This window comes from Misgurnus anguillicaudatus, chromosome 23, assembly GCF_027580225.2.
Source record: "Misgurnus anguillicaudatus chromosome 23, ASM2758022v2, whole genome shotgun sequence".
Taxonomy (NCBI): Eukaryota; Metazoa; Chordata; class Actinopteri; order Cypriniformes; family Cobitidae; genus Misgurnus; species Misgurnus anguillicaudatus.
The window spans coordinates 6707768-6729846 of record NC_073359.2 but is presented as its reverse complement, the minus strand read 5'-3'; the positions used below and the strand labels follow the sequence as shown (position 1 = coordinate 6729846).

The following is a 22079-nucleotide window of genomic DNA, read 5'->3' as shown; positions in this document are numbered from 1 at the left end:
GCATGCATTTTGCAGAACAAGAGACTTATTCACATCAGCAGACATCATTGTTGCAATGTAACAAATTTAATTTTAGAGTCACATTATATCCATTGTGGGCCTATTATAAGAGAGATTTGTTTGGAGTTCACGAGATGAGAATGAACCTCTGACTGTCATTTGTAACTCGATCATGAAGTAAATTGAACAGAAACAATAAAAGCTTGCATGGATGAAGGAAAGATTGTCTGTTTCCTGGAAGAAAATGGCGTAGTCGGGAAAGCAAAATGCTGTGTGTGTGTGCGCGCGAAGGAAAGAGTATGATGTATCGCCCCATCAGACCAGAAAACTTTCTCACAAGTTTTGTATGACCACTCCTCCGCCCCATGCGCACACACTTAAAAAACATCTGCCGTCCACTCGCTGGGCTATCAGAAGTTTCCAGGGAGATGAATACAAACATTGGAGATGTATGTTACGGCCCCACCTCGTACCATAAGAGAGCAATCAACCTGGCAAGTCCCCTCCTTCCTTCCTTCCCTCAAAATTCAACATATGGTTCTTTTTACCGTCTTCAAGGGTCTCGTTCATATAGAAAACATCTCAAACGAACAATAACATAGACCATATGTACAAAAGCCGTAGGAAGTAACGGCGCAAACGTGCGATTACACGGAAAGATCTTAAGGTATTTCGTCTTTATTTTTCATACGAGAGCTCTTCGTCAGATTAAAACGTTATTATTAGCCACCTGCTACGAGGTACAAGATTTTTATGGCCATCTAAAAAGCGAGAACAAATACGTGCTAGGCCACGACCTTGACTTTTCATCCTGTCAGCCACTACATGAAAGAGAAATTTGTAGGATGAAGGGTTGATGGTGGGAGTTACGAGCTTGCTTTCCTCTGGGTCTCTTTGTGTTTTCAAAGTGTGCTGACTGAATGAAGGTATCAACGAGCACTTTCTCCTACACGGTCGGCTTGTTCTGCTCAGGAATTCCCCCCGACTGAAAGAAAAAGCTGCTGTTGTATTCAGGGTGTCTCATGGAAAGGCCACTAGAAACACTTTCATGTCAGACTTTTCAGTACTGGCTTTGAACAGTCACAGACTTGTTTAAGATGCAGGCCACTTGTTGCAGGTTGTATAGGGTTGTAGTGTACCCTATTGTTGAAAAGTGACTTTCTCTTTTTGGCAATAGGACAACAGGAATCTGTTGTCTAAAGGTGCTGACTTCTGGCAGGACAAGAAGGGAATTTTAAAAGGATCTCAATTAAAGGATTAGCTCTCACTAAATATTGTCATAATATTCATGCCAAACTGTAAAATGTTGAGGTCCACTATATGGAGAAAAATCCTGGAATGTTTTCCCTTAAAAAACTTAATTTCTTCTCGACTGAACAAAGAAAGACATACACATCTTTTAATGACTTGTTTTTTATGAAAGTGGAGTAATCCTTCAAGCAAGCACTAAATTCTGCAAAATAGGCTCTGTTCCAGTCTGACGGGTTTGTATCAGCAGATAGTTCAGCTGGAGGAAGTGAGTCTAGTCCCAACTGCTTTGGTTATTTTTCTGTTCCCCTGAGTGAGCTCTGGATGCCCCACTGGGCATCAATGGTAAACACGCATCATCAGGGGCTCGGAAAATTCCGGAGCCCCTGCGGAAAGAGCAGAAGGTCAACTCTGAGCCGAACCAGCAGTACAGGCCAAGACAGAGATCCGCAGACGTCCGTCGATCCAGCAGCGGGAGCCGTCGCTCCCTCTGCCAAATCCATTTATGCAGCCCAAATTCCATTCACCCACCATGGCCATTCAAACTCAATTCTTCCCATACAGAAAAATGTTTGCGGGAAGCGTTTCGTCAATTCAAGGAATAACAGGACCCGTCACTGGATTTATGGCGAAATATGAATGAATAGTGGGGGTGGTCTAAGTGGTTTTGGAAGAGGCGGAGCAAGAGAGCCAAAGAGACAGAAACCAAGAAGCTGAACTTCCTGATGGACAAAAATATCCTGCAGGGGCATAGACGTCCAGCCAGAGCCTACGCCGTCTACTGGGACAACACGTCTGCAGACGGATCCATGAGTCAGAACTAAGTCTATTTTGATGTCTAACTTGAGAGCCAAGTTTCACTTTTAAACAACTCCAACCAAGTTCATCAACAATGAAGGATTCTGGATTAGACTTACACTATACATTTACAGAAATGTAGCTTGTTGCACAGGGCTCAGTCTCAGACCACTGCAACCATTTCAAAGGAAACCTACAGTAGTTGTAAGTACGTCTTGTAAGACTGTGTTCTTCAGGAAAAGCCTTGACAATAGTCAACCAAACCAAGCCCCATCTTTCAAGCACAGCTGACACAGTCAGGGCCATTGAGGCATCAGTCATACAAGTGGTCTTCCTCCTTGTGTGTTGATGTAAGACTAAAGGTCATCTGTCCCAGCTGTTTCCTTCCCCACCCCATAGAGCGAGGGAATAATGAATGAGTGTAGAACTTTCTGGATGACGTTACTGACCACTCAAAGGACGTTTCTTCGCCGATTACACTACTGTAAACATACACTCATGATGCAAGACAGGAAAAACGCTTGTGGCACTTTGTTTTAAAGAACAAAGTGAGGATGTGTCCTAAGAAAGAGTTTTGGATTTACATCACTGTGCCAGAAGTCTCCTTTGATATCTTAAACCGTTGACTTTCTTAAACCGTTCTGCAAAGTAGAGATTCGACATCCACTTTGAATCACACGTACCTGCACGAAGATATTGCTGTAATAATCTACTCATAAAAGGCGCTGGGTGTGGATCCCACATGCCTCTGAGGCTGAAAGACTGAAATGTAAACCAATGCTATGGGATGTTTTTTCAGGATCGACACTGGGCCAAATTACCCAGATCGCTTAAACAGGCCATTTCAATTATCAGGCAGACGACACACCCACATAACACGAGTATGTCAGATAATGCGGATGAAAGATTTTGTGTTATGAGGTGATAGAAGTCATTCATATTTATGCATTCAGGAGATGCATTCAATTGTGTATGTTTGAACCTATGAATTTGTTGCAAACACTGTGCTCTCCAAAAAATGAGCTTCAGGAACATAAAACATATATAAGGAGAGCGGAGGCTTTAGGTGTTGCAATAATCTGGTGATTTATAAAACAAGGCGAGTCAACTTGGAATAATTTCAATGTGAACAAAGAAATGCTGAGAGAGAGAGAGAGTATTAGAGAGTATGAGAGAGAGAGAGAGAGAGATAGTTCATACTGCAATGCACTTCTCAGCTGTAATGATTGATATTACAGTTTACGCTGGCCTTATTCCACACTCATTATTTATATACATATGGTTTATTTTACTATCAGTAAGGGAATCTCATAGACTTCCATTGTTTTGACATGGGGTAATGATATTTTCTACCCCCTACTTCTTCCCCTTACATAAACCTATTACAAAATTATTGCATTTAGATTCAAAGAGAAACATGATTTGGCAGATTTATGATGCTTTTGAGGTATGAGGACCACCTAAAATATCCATAAAAGTTGTTTTTTGATTTATCTTCACTATACGTTTGTAAGGCCTTTTTTAAATATTTGGAAACACACATACTTTTTAAGTCTTATCTAGATATAAACATACATTTGCATTTATGCGTTTGGCAGACGCTTTTAACCAAATAGACTTAGGGGCCGTTCACATGTTGCGCCTAAAACGCGTGGAAAACGTAGGTTCTTGTCACATGACCTGTGGAGGGCTTGCGACTTTCTGAAAAGTTGAAATGTTTTTAACTCGATGGAGTGTGGACGCGCCTGGAATAAACTAGCGTCGCATCGAGACTGCGACGCTTCCATTATGAGCGTGCATACTGCGCGCCTACATTTGAAATAACGAACTTAAGCACACAAAAGAGGCGATATGTGCATAGAATGCCACAGGGATGACATATTTTTGTATGCCAATCTGGAAGGTAGGGGGACACTACCAAACCCATTTATTTTTTTACATAGACTTTTGGATTATCGCAAAAAAATAAGCTCTGTTTTGTCCAACAAGTTAATCTTCATAAATACAAATTTTATGAATTTTAAAGTGTAAATGCGTTTACTAGAAAAATAAAAAGCCGAATTTAATATTTATAAAAGTTGTATTCATCTGTGAGGACTTGTTGGACAAAATGTCTAAGCGTCATAAACTTTTGTTAAACACATAGCTTATTTTTGTGATCTAAAAGTCTAAATAAAATAAAAAAATAATTTACACTTCCAATAAAATTCTCCGAAAGATGGTTTTGGTCCTTTAAGGTAGTTGTGATCACGCTGATACATGTTCAATTGTTCATTTTTGTGATTAAGTTTCATTTTAGCTAGTAATTTGATGCTATAGAAACGGGGGGTGTCATTATGATTGACTTTTGTGATTGACGGCTTCTCTGAGCGGACTGTCAGAGCTTCGAGGAAAGATTGAAGATATGACTTACTATTAATTTTCGATTTCTGTGTTATTTCACACCATCAAAATAGCTAAGCGTTATTAAGCCAACCTACAGTACCTGACGGATCACTGAGTTTTTGCCGTTAACGTTAAATGTGGGCTTTATAAGCAAATTAATAAATGTTATTAGCTAAGATAACACGCCTAACGTTATTTAAAACGGACTGCATGAACTAAAGATTGTTAATTTTGCTGTCCAACACATTGTGATTATTATTGTGTATTATTATGTGTCTTTAAATTTAAGTCGTTAGTTGTATTTGTGTTTAACTTACCTTTTTTAAGCAAGTCAGTCAAATAAAATGTTTAAGGGGCGTGGCTAAATTGGGCATACGCACAACCGGCGCAACGTCATAGAATGTCTCTGAACAGGTTCACGCCAACTTTTGGGGGAAAAAAGACTAGACCTTCCATTGACTTCCATTCAAAATAGCGGAACAAAGCAACGCTCGTACACAGCCGGCAGGCGTAAATAACTTATGAAATCACTCAGATTAAACATGTTGAGTAATTATCTGTCCACCCTGCCTGCCATAGAGCGCGAAAGATACATTAACACATTTAATTTGGTCAATATAAAAACATGTCTCTTTCATTCTCCCAGCGACGAAATTTACAGTCAAGTTCCCGGATGTGCCGGTAGTCAGCATGCGAGCGTTTGGGCGGAAGTTTGATACCGCGGCTCCGTCTCCGGACCCCACAGACGATTCTTTCTGCGCATGCCCTGGCTCCAAACTGACGTTTTTGCGTAACGTGTCAGCGCCCATCGTCATACATTTTACGTTCAGTAGGAAGGAAGCTGTGTCGCATCATCCATCTTTTTTTACAGTCTTGAACCCATGACCTTTCATGCTGCTAATATAATTTTGTAATATTTTACCACTCAGCTATAGATTTGAAAATGAATAAATATTAACTTTTAAAGATGTGTCTTAAAGTGAGGTTTTATCCCCTGGAGAAACTTATATTGATAAGTAAATCCACACATGTATCAAGACCTCAATTCCTCTTTCATTCACACAATCTGTAAACTGTATAATCAGGCTCCTGCCTACACCCCCACCAAAAACCAGATGAAAATGCTTTTGCCATAAGAAACACTAAGAGTAAGTTCATGCAAAAGGCAGAATTTGATAAAGTGAGACTGAGAAGATAAAAACAGAGACTTGAGGAGTGTGATAGTAGACATATCAGGACTCTTAAAAGGTTAGACAGCGTGAGTCCGACTTTACTGGTCAGACTTAAAACCAATAAAACACTTCCAGACGTCTTTTCGTCTCTGAAGTCGCCAGTGCAATGGGGAAAATCTTGCTGTCATCTCAGTTTCTCTTTTACTTTTCTCTGTTTAAGGCATCATCTCTCGCTCAGTCCTGGGCGGCATGTGGATTGTGTGAGCGCAAAACTGGTGGATGACTCTCATATTTCCATGTTTTTTCAGCCCTGAATTGGATTTACAGTACGACGTAAAGAAATATTAGCCGCAACTGTGTTCATTGTGGTCGATAGAGGTTTGGTGATGGTCAGTGGAAAGATCGTTCAAGGACCATTTGAGTGCACCCAGCATCACCCAAATTGTTTGCCAAGCTTGCATTTCAATTCAATATTTCCAAATGTCAATTATCTTTAAAAACGTTCTTACAAATTTTGCATCCTTAACCCAAAACTTTCACTTAAAACAAGGTTTACTTTACGTTTGTCTTAATTTAGAGGGATTACAATTGTCATATTTAGCATTAGGATTATGATTTTTTGGTATTGCATTTGCTACAATCTATACGAAATTTAAGATGACTTTATAAATCCAGCTTTATAGAAAGAAATAATATTCAAAGTATGACAGTAAAACTGCTCAACATCTAAATGCTAAATGGGTTACTGTTAAACTTTCTCATTTTCTCTTCCTTTCCCTCTGTGTACTTCTCACTAGAGAATGAATATTAGGCAGGGGCATCTTTCCTCATCTCCACCTCTTTAAAAGCCCATTGCTCTCTTCATCCATCCAGTAATAATTCCTCTTGTCTTCCACCTCACTGAGTCCCAGCAGTCATCCTTCTCCCTTCTTTTTTTTTCTGTGGAGTTGAGGGGGCGGACGAGTTCAAAGCCCCCCTCTCTTTTCAGTGAAGGACAGTGCAATACTCCCTGCCCCACCCACATATGGAAAAATAAATAAGTGTCCACATGTAGCCATGGAATGTTAATGGCTTCCATAACTCTGTTCTCCACCTGCCAAAAGCCCATAATACAGATCCGATGTCTTGAACTATTGCATTACTGTACGTTCTTAAAAAAGGCACAACACTGGAGTCTCTGCACTGTAAAAAAAACATTGGATCAACAAAGTAAAGGGCTCATTAGTTGTGCGTACGCCATATGGCTTAGGATACGCGTCGGTTTTGGAAGTAAAAAAGCAGTGACTTTTGTTGCAGTTTCAGCTGCCCATCAACTTGGCCCATCTTTGTTCTCACCGTCACAAACGTAAATAACTATGACGCTGTTTTTTTACCTGACGGGAGGGCTTCTACTGGACCAATCACAGCGCAAAAAAACGTTGGTTCAACAAAGTAAAGGGCTCATTATAGTTGTGCATACGTCCTACGGCATAGGATACGCATCAGTTCTCATATATACTTCCGCGTCGTCATCCACGTCAACGTGCAAACACACATGCAGACCGCTGGTAGGCAGTATCCACGCGTAAAACCACAATAGCAGCACGACCATCAATGAAGAAGCAGTTTGGCAAGTTTAACCCACAAACGAAGACGAAAAAGCAACTTGTTGTGTATGTTTTGAGAAGACCAGTACAGAGTCCAGCGACCCGTAGAAGGATTCTGTGCTGGTCTTCTCAAAACATACACAACAAGTCCGCAATGGGTGCGGATTTAATTTTGATAATATCACAGGTGACGGGTCGGGTCTGGTGCTGAACTTTGCGGGTACGGGCAGGAGCGGGTCTCCAAAAATGGACCTGTGCAGAACTCTGGACCAGCAGCGATGGAAGTAAAAAAACAGCGACTTTGTTGCAGTTTCAGTTGCCCATCAACTTGGCCCACCTTTGTTCTCACCGTCGCAAACGGAAATACCTGGACCAATCACATCGCTTGCAGTCCGCATAGAACTGACGCGTTTTTAAAAAATTTGGGGAGGTGCACGGCAGGCTAACAGATAACCTATGGCGTAGCTAAGTTGTAGACCTTACGCACAACTATAAATTGGACTTAAGTTACTTGGTCGCCTTAAAAAAATGTAGTAAATTTAGCTTAAAAATATTAGTTGATAACAATTATTTATTTATTTATTGGGCCATTTTTGCCTTTAATTAACAGTTAAGAGTTGAGGAGAGAACAGAAAAGTACAAGGAGGAGAGAAGGGTATGGAATCGGCAAATGACCAAGAGCCGGAAATCGAACTCAGGTCGCCGAAAGTTTGAAAGCACCACATGTCGGAGTGCTGCCCAGTACACCATCAGCTCCAACAGTTGACAACAATTTTTACACAACTCTTTTCAGTCAACTAATATTTTTAAGTTGAATAAACTCACTTAAGGCAACCAGTAACTTAACCGACAAATATTTCTTTTAAAATTGTTCAATATGAGGTTCCTCGTCAAAAGTTGAGAATACATTGAGAGTAGACTATAAGTTAAGGTTTCTTAAATTATAAAGCGTTTAATTTCTGCAGCATCACATAGAATTGCAACTGAAAAAATAACAACCCTAGCTCAACCAATGGCATACGCTTTTGGGCGGGATAATCTGCTTCCCCAAATAATGGATGACTGTCAACATGCATTATTTTTTCAATTCCATTTGGTTTGCTAAAAGTGTTAAAAATACTAGGGATGCACCGAAATGAAAATTCTTGGCCGAAACCGAAAACTGAAAAAGAGGAAACCAAGGCCGAAAAACCGAAACGCCGAAATAAATTATTATGCCAATTATTAGGCAAGGCATTAGTACAAATGCATTTATGGCTATGGTACTAACTTTACTAGGGGTGTGGGATGGATCACAAAACTCACGGTTCGGATCACATTACAGTTTTTGAGGCACGGATCAGATTATTTTTCAGATCAGCAAAAAGGGGGTGGGGAAAATCAAAGAACAAACAAATTGCAAACATTTACAAAAAAGAACAAAGTTGCACATTACCTGTAATAAGGGCTAACATTAGCATTAGGTACAGAAATCGAATTAAATGAGTCATAACACTGTCTTTATTGTATAAATTAAATATATTATTATTTTTAGAGCTACAGAAGTGATTTTTTTTCTTTGGCTTGGGTTGTTTGATTAACATTAATGACACAGACTTAAGTAGGTTAATTGAGGTTACTGTCTCTTTAAATAAGCAGAGACTGGTTTCTGACTGTAATCTATACATACACTTAAGACATAATTTTTTTAATTAGAAAAAGAATACTTTGGAGATAATTTTGCTTATATGTGCCCTGTCAATAACAGAAAGATTTTACGTTCGCTTGTTTGCGTCTCACTCATGTGTGTGTGCACTATTGAGGGCACTTAAACGCGCGTGCACACGGAGACCGAGGGCGAATCCCAAACAGCGCAGCATAAAACGTTACGTTGTTTTTCATTGCTTTATTCGGCAAATGTATGTTAATGGACAACAGTATGAGACACATTTGCGCGACTCTCTCTGAAGTTTACACATCAAGAGTTCTGATCTTTGAAGGGCGTACTTACTGTGATGATCACGTCTGGACCGGGCACATTCAACCACATGTATACCTCTGTGCGTACAGACAACTGCTCACTTTAGCGCCCTTTTGCGGTTAAATACACCCACACTGCAGACATGTTGCTTTAGACAAGCATGTGCTGGTCGTGGTTTCTGTTTGTGTCATCACCAAATTTTAGCCGTGTTGTTTCGGTGATAAAAGTATTTGGTGGCCGAATATTCGGTGCATCCCTAAAAAATACACACCTAAAGTCCAACTAAAATTTCGATTCTACGTTTGTAGATTATTTTTAGAGTGTTTTTGCCTGAATGTGCCCAAATATAAAAAGGACGATCTTGTAGGCTCTCTCTGAGGGGTCATCAGGAGGATTCTTTGCTTGTCCAAGGCCTGGAGCCCAACCCAGTCATGCTACTGTTGTTCATGAAGGCAAAACCTCTCTAAAATAACCAATACAAGCTTCTGTACTGGGGGTCTTAGACTCTGGGTGGTCCAGCAGACTCAATTTTGAGGTTTAGAGTTTGATTCTCTCTTTCTTCTGCAATCAGCATACATCATTCAAGAGTACTACACGAGGAGCCAGGGCATGCGTAGAAGGAATCGTAGAGGTGGAGCCGCAGTATCAAACTTCCGCCCAAATGCTCTATGACTTGGAATGTACTTACGAATTGCCATGAAATTGTGTTGGTTTATTAGTTCTCCATGAAAGTAGTAAAATAGTTTAAGCTCTCAATCATTTTTACCAGTCAACTAGTTGTCCTAAAAATATACACCTGGTCGACAGGTCAGTGTAAATAACACACATTATGCACCATTAGTGGTCTTTTTCTCCTACTGTCAGCATACAGAACAACTCAACAACAATGTCATCCAAGGCAAATTGACCGAATTGAAGTCCCAAAAAACAGACTATTGGTAGAACTCAACTCATGGTCAGAGGATGAGGTAGAATTTGGTACAAACTATGGATCACAACAAATGCTTATTGTGCAATTTAAAACTCCCAACATGATGAGGTTCAGGCTGTCAGATTCTGTCCATCTAACTGCAGCTTGTTTTCTCTGATGCGCCACAGAGTTACGCCCAAACTCGTGCTGGGTAAATGTTTAGTTTTCCAAAAAACAGTGCTGTTTTCCCCTCTCGCCCGTTCCAGCTGTAGAGGAAATGACAATGATTTTGAAACAACAGCCTACGCAATTCATAACATCTAAATCTCTGTGTTTCGCTGCAGCTGGTATGGCTTGAGTTCTGGGGTGCTGCCTTAATTTCGAAATGCGGTCTTGACCCTGAAATCTGATAAGTAATGTAATAAAATATTGAGTAACAGACGCTCAAGTGTTTGCTACAGAAATCCTTAAGTCTGACTAAGATTAAGCCTAGGACTTACCAACTACCAACATTTTAGAAGATGTAAATACCAACTAACCTGATTTATCCTAAAAAATGTTATTCAACATGGAGGCATGAGTACATTTAAATATTACTTAATGAAAAATGTACTTCAGACATCAAATGTCCATGCAAAAATTACCAGAGGGGAGCACACAAGTCAATGTATGTTCCCCCAAAAAAAGAAAAATCCTGTGACATTAATTCATGCCATGCAAACCGTCAATGAAAATCCCAATGGTCTTTCAGTATTAGCCAGTACATCCTTCAAAGCAGATCTGAGCCAGATGCTGTCCACTTTGCGTTTGTAATATTGCATTTAATGAAGCATGTCAGCTAAATACCTGGAAAAAGATGGAGCGACTGATGCTTTGGGCGAGCATATGTCCGTGAGGCCATCACTAATACGTCACTCGCATTCCAGCGTCTCATCTCCGCCTAGATTTGCTATCTGAAAGAGCTCTGGTTTCTGATCCAGTGGTGTCAGGTTCGTGACAGGTTTGGAGAACGAGTGCTACATCTGGTCCACACACGTCAAAGATCTCCGATGGAGAATGAGTTTGGGAACAAGCGGATTCATCTCAGATTTCTGTTTTTCATATAAAAAGCCACTTTCAAGACCACATAGTAAAGACCACCACACCACTTCTCCCCTTTTGGATGAATCTCAATTCATCTTTGGTTGCTGTGGTGTAGGGGTGTCAAACCATACAAGAAGCGCACTGTGAGATGTATTTTGAGTTTTATGTAGTCATACATAAAATCCGAGGGGAAACCTTCCAATCTTAGTTGAAGCCAATACGGAAGTGACTTAAACTGCAATTTATCGACTTGCTCCAAAAGGGAGTCGATCGCCATAGACACCCCATGTTAAAATGTCCAACTTTACAGCAGAAAATAATCAGTGATTCTCACGAAATTAGACTTATGAGGTGTCATAAAAAGTAAATGTTATCAAATAAGCAGCATACAGTTACAAACATCTCTTCATGTACTATTTTGCACATGATTTCAAATGACATACAACCCAATTTTGTTGTTTTTTCCCCATTTAAGGGGAAAATGTTCATTACCGCAACGTGTCCATGACTGGATTTGGGTTCTTTGACATGGAAATATTTATAATTAAAAAAATCTAAAAAATAAAAAGCTTCAGTGCATGTTATACTATAAACATTAAACATTAAAGAAACATGTGGTATTTGGTGATCATTGGTAAATGTAGAGACAATTATAAGGAATATAAATGTGTCCAAGACCAATTTTCTCATCCTCCGCAACAATTTTCAATCATTGTTTAAGCCCTCAAGGAACTAAAATTTTTTTTTTAAATGTTGGAAGGGATATAATTGACTGTGACACTCAAGATGGCTACCAGGTAAGCAGTTCTTATTTTTTCTCTCTAGTTAAAATTTTGTTTGTCATAGTACCTAGACAACTTTTTAGTTCTCATTACCAAAACATGAGTTTGTAAATGCATATATTTAATGTAATATCATGTTGCGGTAATGATAATTTTTGATTATTCTATGATAATTCTATAGGAAATATTTTTAAATCCTCTTAAAATAATGGTAATAGTAAATTCAGACCTTAATCTTATATGGGCAAAAAAACAATTTTTTAAATTCTATTGCTGGACACCTTCTAAATCTGGATTTCGTGAGAATCACCCTAATGTGTTTATTATATATGGAATAAAAATTTATTTTGGTCTATATAGCTAATTTGGCCCTACATGACTGTAAGGGGGTGAATTTTTTTTGTAACTCGTCCGCTTAAATTATATTAAGCCTGAAAGTTCTGCATAATTAAGGGCGTGGCCACTTGAGTGACAGGTGAACTGTCACTACTGTCGAACTAAGTGGACATGGTTTCAGATTCACCCACGTCCCACCTCTTTACCATTTTCGGTTATCCACAAGTGATGCGCAGTGACACGTGGCCAAGATGGTGACATCAGGCTCGCCAACGATAGGCTTCAAAAAAGCCCTTCACAAACCTATGGGTGAAGTCACGGACACTACGTCCATAATTCTTACAATCTATGGTAAAAACAGACTGAAATGTAAGTGGTTTTCATTCGCATTAAATCTCAAATCATTCATAGCAAGATGGGGAGTAACAGATTTGACGTCATGATGCCACAGGTTCTAGCTTGTTAACAGATAGATTAGTTTCAATATAGCAGAGTACACAATTTTTTCATTGAAAGATGACTTAAATTTCAGTCTGTCTCACTTAAACCAATTGCACACAAACTTACCTGGGGGCAAAATCGAGCAGATATTTATGACATTGAAACTACCGTTTAAAATATCACCTGACATCATTTTACCATGATGATACATTCTTATAACCATTAATATGACATCCAAAACTGAAATTAAAAAATACTTTTTTGAAGTGGACTGTTTGCATGTTGGAAAGACATACTGTGTTGTTTTTCATGAGAGGGGCGGGTGGGTCCTGGCCCCCGGCCCCTATGACTGCATAGAGAATAAAGAGACAGGAAATGTCAGGCCATGAGGCCACACATACGGCATGTGAACCATTGCCACAGGGAGAGAGAGAGAGAGAGAGAAAGAGAGAGAGAAAGAGAGAGAGAGAGAGAGACAGGAAGAAAGAGAGAGAATGGGTGGGAAGAATGACGAGATGAAGTAATGTCATAGTTTTTAATCTGAGCTTTGGGCCTTTGGATCTGGTCGGAGTCTCCGGAGAGGGAAATGGAATATTCATTGTTTTCCATAAACCTACAAGGCCAAAACACGTGAAGCACAATTCCCTATCCTGTCTCAAAACAACCCATTATCTATTTGTCTTTTTCCCTCTCTCAGGAAGTTTATACAATTTCAAAGCTAGATAAATCAACAACTTAAAAATGACACCAAGTATAAATCGTGAAGAATGTATTGCATACGTATCTACTGCAAGCTACTGTACTGTTAATTATACAAGCCAGCAATCATATTTTCAACACGAATGCCTTTCGCTCTATGTCATAGATGTTTATTGGTTCCCTATTAGATGGCAGTCACATTGGAAGACTGCAAACCAAGACAGAAGAAATCTTTACTTGTTCGGGTAACCAGATAAATCCGCATTTTGTATAATACTGCAAGCAAACATTGCTCAACACCTTCATAGGACAACTTTTTCCCCACAGTCCTCCAAAAAAGCACCAGCTGAAACCAGACACAAACAAACACTGACGTCGAACCTTCTTCCTGCTAAATCAGGCTCTGCCACCCCAAATCAGGCAGGATGATATCCAGTGTTGAAAAATAACTTCAATTCTCCATTAGTTTGATTGTTGCAAGAATGTCACATCTACATCACCGGAGAAGAATGCCGCGAGTCCGTGCTGTTCTTGAGCCCAGTGTGTAAGACCCAGCCCAAATTCATTTGGTTCAGTTTAACGCAAAGACTGACTCAACATTACTCAATCCGTCTCACATGAACACCATTAGTCCACGTACTCGGAGGGATAAAGACGGCCAAGACACACACATGGTCGCACAGACACATGAAAACAGGGCTCGCAATATCACTATCCAGACGTCCCGTATCATGAGTCATGCAAAATGTAATAAAAAACTTAATAACTACCTGGACAATAAAAATAGCAATTAATACATTTGTTTAAAAATTAATTAATTAATTAATCTATAAATAAATAGACAAAGTTACAAGAAAATCATTATGTAACATTTAATTTAATAAATTATAAAAATAACGTAGAAATTAAATACTAATCTGTTAATAAATAGTTCAAATGAATATAACAATAAAAAAAAAACATAAAACACTCAGTAAGTTCATCATTTTAAATTGCATTTAGAAATTCTTAATTAAAAAATGGAATTTCAAAATGTATTTCAAAAAGCGATTTAAAAAGAGAAATAAATAACTGGATTTATAACTCTGTGAGTCTTTGGGTCCTTGCAAATGGTCAAATGAGAAATGCAAATTAGCTATGGCCAGGTGGATGTAACGAGCTCGCTGATTGGCTCTGATTGTATGTCATGCGCAGATTTATAGATCTCGGATGAGGACCCAAAGAGTCACGGAAAAGCTAAATAGAGAGGCTAAAACGAAAAGCAAATCGAATAGCAAAAAGAATAAGGAGAACCATCATGAAAATGAAAACAGAAATGTTAAATGGAAATGCCCTTTTAAATGCCTAATTTAAACCTGTATTTGTAGTTCAATTTATAAATCCAGTTATTTATTTCTCTTTTTAAATCGCTTTTTAAAATACATTTTTAAATTGAGTGTTTTATGTTGTTTTTGTAAATTGTTATATTAATTTGACCTATTTATTAATAGATTAATATTTCATTTCTACGATATTTTTATAATCTTACTTTTTATTGCCTAATAAAATGTTACATAATGATTTTTTTTTGTAACTTTGTCTATTTATTTATAGATTAATTAATGAATTTTTAAACAAATGTATTAATTGCTATTTTTATTGTCCAGGTAATTATTAAATATTGAAGTTCTTTATTACATTTTGCATGACTCTTGTGGTCCTCCATAGTCCCGGGGCTATTGTGCCTTACACAGTCGTGCTACCAAAATGCATCTCCGCCCTGCCTGTCGGGCTATCTTGACTTATGCAGGGTTCACACCAGATGAGGCAGAGGCGGCAAGCGCGAGTGATTTACATGTTAAGTCAACGCAAAGATGCGATTAGGCATCCTACGGCGAGTTCCGTGCGAATTGAGTGTTACCGCGGGAAACGCGCGATTTGAAAAATCTGAACTTCGGCGGATTTCCGCGCCGCGTTAACCAATCAGGACCTTGCTGTAGTAGTGACGTGATTACAGTAAGCAAGCAGAGTCTCAGTGGAGTCGCAAAAGCCCCTCCCATGATGCAAATTCCCGCGTGAATGTCTTGAATGACTACAATTTCAAAAGCCACGTAATTGAAGCGAGTAAACTCAAATGTTCAAGCGTCCAACTACAAGCGAATAGTGCGTTTTTGCCGCCTCTACCGCGGCTGGTGTGAATGCACCATTATAGGGAGGAAAAATATATTTTAAATTGGTGCTGGGCAAAGATTAATCGCGATTAATCGCATACAAAATAAAAGTTTTTTTTGCATAATATGTGTAATTATTATGTATATTTAACCACACAAACAAAAATATATTCATTTCAGAATTTTATATATATATATATATATATATATATATATATATATATATATATATATATATATTTATCTTATTTATATATCATATAGAATATATAAAAATATAAATAAATATATATACACATGTAAATGTTTCTTAAATACATACATGAATGTGTGTGAATTTATATATACACAATAATTACACACGGCACACACTCATATATTATGCAAAAAAAATCACTTTTATTTTTGTATGCGATTAATCGCGATTAATCTTTGCCCAGCACTACTTTAAATGCTTTCGCATTCTCTCACAGATTTGGTTGTATATGTTATTCAGGTATTCGCGTTTGAACTCGTGCTCGCGTTACCTTTTTTGTCATTGACAATCTGGATCTGTTGCGCAAAATTTCCTCCACAATCGTCCTGTCAGTAATTTCTATCCTCACATGAAAAATGAAATCTACCGCAGCAAGCTTTAAAGTGATATAGATTGCATGTGCAGTCAAGGGAATTGCGAAAAAGGCTACAGTATGTGACTCCGTGCAGAACTCGCTCTTAAAGCGACAGTAGCCCATATTTTTCTGATCGGAAAAATTATCCAATCTTTACCTGGAAAAACATTGTATGATCCAAAGTGTGAATTTTGTGACCCATTGAACCACTATTAAATAGTGAATATATCCAGTGTGGAGATGAGCAGGAACAGTTCTGATTTTTTGTTTGTAAAAAAACCCCAACTGCATCAAAAACTAGAATAGCAGAGCAAACATTGTGGTCAGTGGCCCTATAAGGCTTTGTATTGGCAAAATTTGGCCTTTGGTGACAACTAATTGAAATTTTGCGAGCCCTGCCATGTGTTTCTTATGCTCACCTGCATGTATTGAGAAAGACGCTTATTTCCTGTTGTGTAAAGGAATAGTAAAGAACGCATTTACTTAAGAATACTTTACTTTCCGTGTCAAACACTATAATCTGATACCCTAAAATTATCTTTGAAGTTCATATGCTTTATCACAATACTGCTACAGAGATCTTAGAAAACATAAATTATTTGTAGCATTTTGTGCATATTTCAGTCAGATCCTGCAGACTAGTAATACAGTAATTTACAGCAAGTGTTAAACCACAAGCAACTGGATACTGTACAGATCTATAGCTTTTAAATCTCTTGGGATGGCTTTTAGGCATTTTAGTAATGGGATAAGCGCCAGTCGCTCTAGTATACTTACTTTAATGACGCCAATGCACATATTTAAGCAGTTTTGGGATTCTGGAATATGTGGGCGTGGCTTTTAGAGTTGAGTGATGCCATCTTTTGACACTGTAATCAGGATAAAAGAATGATTTACGGTTAAGCCCGAGGACACAGAAGCAGCCCGACAACAGTTCATACACATTATTTTTTCAGCACCAACTTTGGAAATGGATTTATGCGCTGGGAAAGATATCCAAGTGTCAGCAGATGCAGAAGATGCTTTAAAAACTGAGAATGCATGAATTTTGTGTCATCACAAACCAAACACTTGGCTGGAATGTTAACAATGATCTTAAAAATTGGTTGGTATGGTTAAATGTTTGAAATTACTTTCGTAGACAAAAATATACCTGTGTCAAACAGATTAATTTATTTTATTAGAAAAGTAACATTTTATTTAAAGGGGCAGTAAATCAAAAACTTGATATCTTGATATTCTGTTATATAAGAGGTCATCATACTTAAATGAACATCCTGCAAGGTTCAAAACTGAAAACGTCCTCTTTACTAGGGAGGCACGATATATCGGCCGACATATCGTTATCGGCCGATAACTGTTTATTTTTAATATTATCAGTTATCGGTCTGATAGCAAAATTAGGCCGATAAATGAAATCCGATAAATGATGGATTATTTTGGTTTGTTGAACCACTTCACTTGCTCATTGCTGGCCATGTGGAGTTTTGATTGGTGCTTTCTGTGACATAGCACGAAGATGACACGTGTTGCGGGCTTAAGAAGAGTATGCTAGTCTAGCGCAAAGACAAGATGTGTGTGGTCTGCGAGTTTTTCATTGTGAAAATAATATGAATATTTATTGGCCTATAGATATCGGTTATCGGCCCCCAAGTTCAAAAAGTTATCGGTATCGGCCAAAATTTCCATATTGGTGCATCGGTTCAGGAATGTGCCGAAATGTGACGTCAGATTAGAATTTAAACACCTTCTCCAAACCCAAAATACAACGACCACTTTTGTAGCCCCACCCAAAGCTTCGCGTGACACACGTGTGGGCCAGGGGCAAAGCAAACCATACGCGATGTCTCAACAATCAGTAAGCATGTCTTTAAAGATCCCTAAATGTAACCAAAATGACTTTTAAATAAATTTTTCCTGAGAGACTTTTATTTTTATTTGATGTTTTTGAATGTAAAACCCAAAATATTAAAAAACGATGACGCGAGTTATAGTTTCCAGCATAAATCTCTTTTCTTTGACTACAACAAACACATGGATTGTTGCCAACAGTTTACTTCCTGTGATTGGTAATGTAGTAAAGACCGACATTATCATAATTTCCCCCGCTTCGGGCTTACAGCCTATAAGTTAACTCCTGTTAGCATTGCATTGTGAGCGAATCTTTCAAACATGGTGAGGAGCGTCACATTTCCTGCTGACGTCAGAGGCATTCAGGCCAATCACAATTTACAGATTAGCTGGCCAATCAAGGACACAGAGCTTTTCAAATCAATCAGCTTCGAACAAAAGCAAAGCATTTGAGGAAAGCAGTATATTAGGAGCTACAAAAATGTACGGTATGTGGAATATAATGTGTTTTTTAACCATAAACCACGCAAACACATTGTATTATACCAAATACACAATGAAATAGGTGCTCTTTTACCTTAGCACAAACAACAGTAAAAACCAGTTCTGAATCTGAACGACACTGGAAACCAACAAGGAGCACCTTTAACAGTTTACTATTTATAGCATTCTCAAAAATTGATTTAGACATTATCTTTCTTGCTCTCAAACACGTAGAGGACATAAGGTTTATAAAGAGGGCAGCGACGATCATGTGAGCCGGTGTGGTTTTCATAGCATCTTATCTATAAATGAGCAGCATTCATCTGTAAACACCATGAATAATGGGCCAAAGTGCCTGAGAGAAAACTGCTTTTATGCCCACTTAAGATCCTGTTCATAAACAGAAGTGTATTGTAAACACTCCATTGACCGGCCAACTTCATCCCCGCATGATTTTCTGCAAGTGTTTGAGAGGTAGTGATGAGTAGACACGCTAGAGTTTCAGCATTTGTTGACATCAAACAAGTTTCTATATGTGTACAAAGTCTTTTCACCTTTGCTAACCCATGTGACCCAAAAAGTCAGCCCTTAGGCCAAGCAACTTTTTTGTCAACATTCTGACCTCTGACTTGCAGAAGGATCTGTCTGTCAAGGGTTGTCAATGGTTGTCGACTCACGGAAAGAGGTCCATCTGACTTTGATTCGGAGCTGGAGCCTGGCCCAGCGCTGTCCGCTAATGAATTATTTATTTACTCGGCCGCAAGTTGAGAATTCAGTTTGAATTCAACAATAATATACAAACAGCTCGTTCTGTTCCGTTCATAACCACAGCCAAGGTTCGGGATATCACAAACTAATCTTGGCGTCTTAACTCATTTTGGATTCTAGAGAAATCCATGAAGAAATCAAGACAGATGTGCATGGAAAGGCGACTGCATTGCAGTTTTGCTCCAAAGTAAATGCTAAGGAATGCAACTCAAATACCGCAGGAGAGATAAGAGCTCACTAACCTGAACAAAAATCAAATTCACCTGCTCCAGAACTTCCGGTTCTCAGACTCTGGATTGATCGGGTGTTCCCCTTCTCAGACTTCCCACATTCAATATCCAGATTGCACAGGACTCTCCAGTCACCACAGAGAGAAGATACCAAAGAAGTTATCTCAAACAGCAAGAAGAAAGACGGACACAAGGGGAGGGGTGTCTCTGATTAAAATTCTCTCAGCACATTGAAGAAGGCCATCGCAATAAAGCCCTGCTGCCTGGCTTTTGTTCAACTTTTGTTCTCCTGGCTTCTGCCTCCTTTCGGTCTTCTGGCACTCCTTCTGCAACTCAAGGGAGGTTCAGGGAGGGGGCCTCAAATGAAAAACTAGCAGGATAAGAGAAAGAGGTCGCCCCCTCTCCTACATCATTCCTTTTTCTCTTTCTTGTCCTCGCTCTTCAGATGTGTTATTCATCGGATTCTGAAGGTTTCCCGATCCGGACAATGCACAGCATTGGACTGCGACAAAGCCGAAGGTTTTCAAAAGCTCATACAAACTAGCAAGGCCTTAAACCAGCTTTTGCTTTGTAGATTTAGAAGAACCAGCATGGACACCGATAAAACCTGGATTGCTGCCACCCCACATCCAAACCAGTGCAAAATGCTGACTGTGATTAAATGGTTAGTTCACTAAAAAAATGAAAATTTGCTGTTTTTACTTACCTTCAGGCCATCCAAGATGGTGACTTTTCTTCTTTTTTAGAAAAAAAGAAGCCAAGACAAGCAAGAATTTGTTCGCAAGAATTGTTCTTTGGCACAATGCAAAACCTTCAGTTGGTAATGAGTGTTACGCAACATCAAAAAAACATTCATATGAAATTCAAGTTTCAAGCTCTTTTTTACAATGACTAGCCATTCAAAATTAAGAGCCAAAGTAACTCATGAATCTTCTCTTCCACAGTAACTCCAGAGGTGATGATGGAAAGTGAGAGCAAAGGTCGAAACGAACATGTTTGTGGTTCACCATAACAGCTCAGCTTTGCTTTCCCATAAATTCACCTCCATTAAAACCAAACTCAACACGTCTATCCCACGGGGTTCACAAGTTGGGACTGGTTAACACCTCAAGTGTGAGGGTCACACTTAGCCAACTCTACGACTCTTCGAGCACTAACAGGTCACAGTAGGACATTTTATCTGCATCATTCAAGAAATGTTTTCAGAATTAAAAATTTGGCTCTTATGGCGCTTTTCCATTGCATAGTACCCCACAGTTTGGTTTAGTTTGGGTCGGGTCAGCTTACTTTTGGGAGCTTTTCCATTGGGTGCAGTACGTAGTATCCGATACTTTTTTCGTACCACCTCGGTTGGGGTTTCAAGCGACCCGAGCTGATACCAAACGTGACGCGAAAACACTGTAGGTCACTGATTGCTCTGAGAGAAGCGTCATCGTTATAATGTAAATATTAGCTTTAGCTTACTGCTAGCTTGAGCTGTCTCGAGCAAACATGTTGTCATCTGTGCTCTGCTATAAGTTCCCAAACTCCCTTTTAGGGATGAAAAACATCCACAGGTTGAGAATCATACCAGTTTTTTTCCAAACTTGCAGTTTGTGATGGAACGTTCGCGACGAGCACGTCAGCATTATATGCTTAAACGCAACTTCAATGAGGCTCAGCGGAGTGCGTCAACTACTGACGCCACTGGCGTTTGAACAGAAACTGTCATGTGAGACAGAATTAACGTTAGTGATAAACGCGATCAGCAGACATCTACTTGTGGTGGCCAATTTTAATTTTGTGGCGGACTGAGAAATAAAAAAATGGGAATTTACAACAACGCTCTCACTTGTATGATGTCACAGCAGTAGGAAGCGCAAATATAAAGACACGCCTATAATCCCTTCCACTGCGAAGTGATACTAAACTCGATGGAAAAGCTAACCATGCCAAAGTGAGGTGAGCTGACCCGAGCCAAACTAAACTAAACCGTGGGGTACTATGCAATGGAAAAGCGCCATTAGCTAGTTATCCAGTCTTATTGGGATGTTACTTTTGTTGAATGATTGCCTGAGGGTCCATTCTTTATCTAAAAAGGCACCCAATGAGAGTGACACTCAATTACCATATAAATAACTTGCCTATAAAGCTTTTATCTAATGTTGTATGAAACAAGTAATTGGTTAAAGTGCATCTAGTTAGTCTCAAAAGCCCTTTAAAAGCATAAGTAAGTGTGAAAGTAAACAAAAATGCTTCTACTTCAGCAGTTATATTTATGGCATGACTAAAAGAAGCTTTCTAGGGGCGCACTCATACCTAACCCGACAAAACCGTGCCCCAGAGCGGTTGTCCCCCATGCATACTCCCCCAGAAGCACGCACTCACACTGTACTTTGAGCTATCCAAACCCGGGCACGCTTTCGTCGATAGGATGTGATTGTTTTGAAGAAAACGGGAAGTAAAACGCTCTTTTAACACTGGAGCCCATAGATATACACAATAAAGGCTAGATGTCTCGTCCGCGCTGCTGTCCAATGGAGGTCGACGTCTGCAACTGGCGGCCATCTTGTCACAGTCAGCTCGCTCACTCGTAACATTGTGTTT

At 39.1% G+C, this 22079-nt stretch overlaps 1 protein-coding gene across 2 annotated transcripts in view; it reads right to left on the bottom strand.

Annotated features, from left to right (window-relative positions):
• Window positions 1–22079, bottom strand: part of add3a (adducin 3 (gamma) a) — a 123256-nt gene that overhangs the window by 54365 nt on the left and 46812 nt on the right. The window contains exon 1 of one of the 2 annotated variants that reach the window (XM_055216846.2): window positions 19506–19723. The exons of the other annotated variant lie outside the window; for it this stretch is intronic. The gene's annotated coding sequence lies outside the window, so the exon portion shown is untranslated. Of the gene's footprint in view, window positions 1–19505; window positions 19724–22079 lie in introns of those variants that run through there. 2 annotated transcript variants of the gene reach the window in all.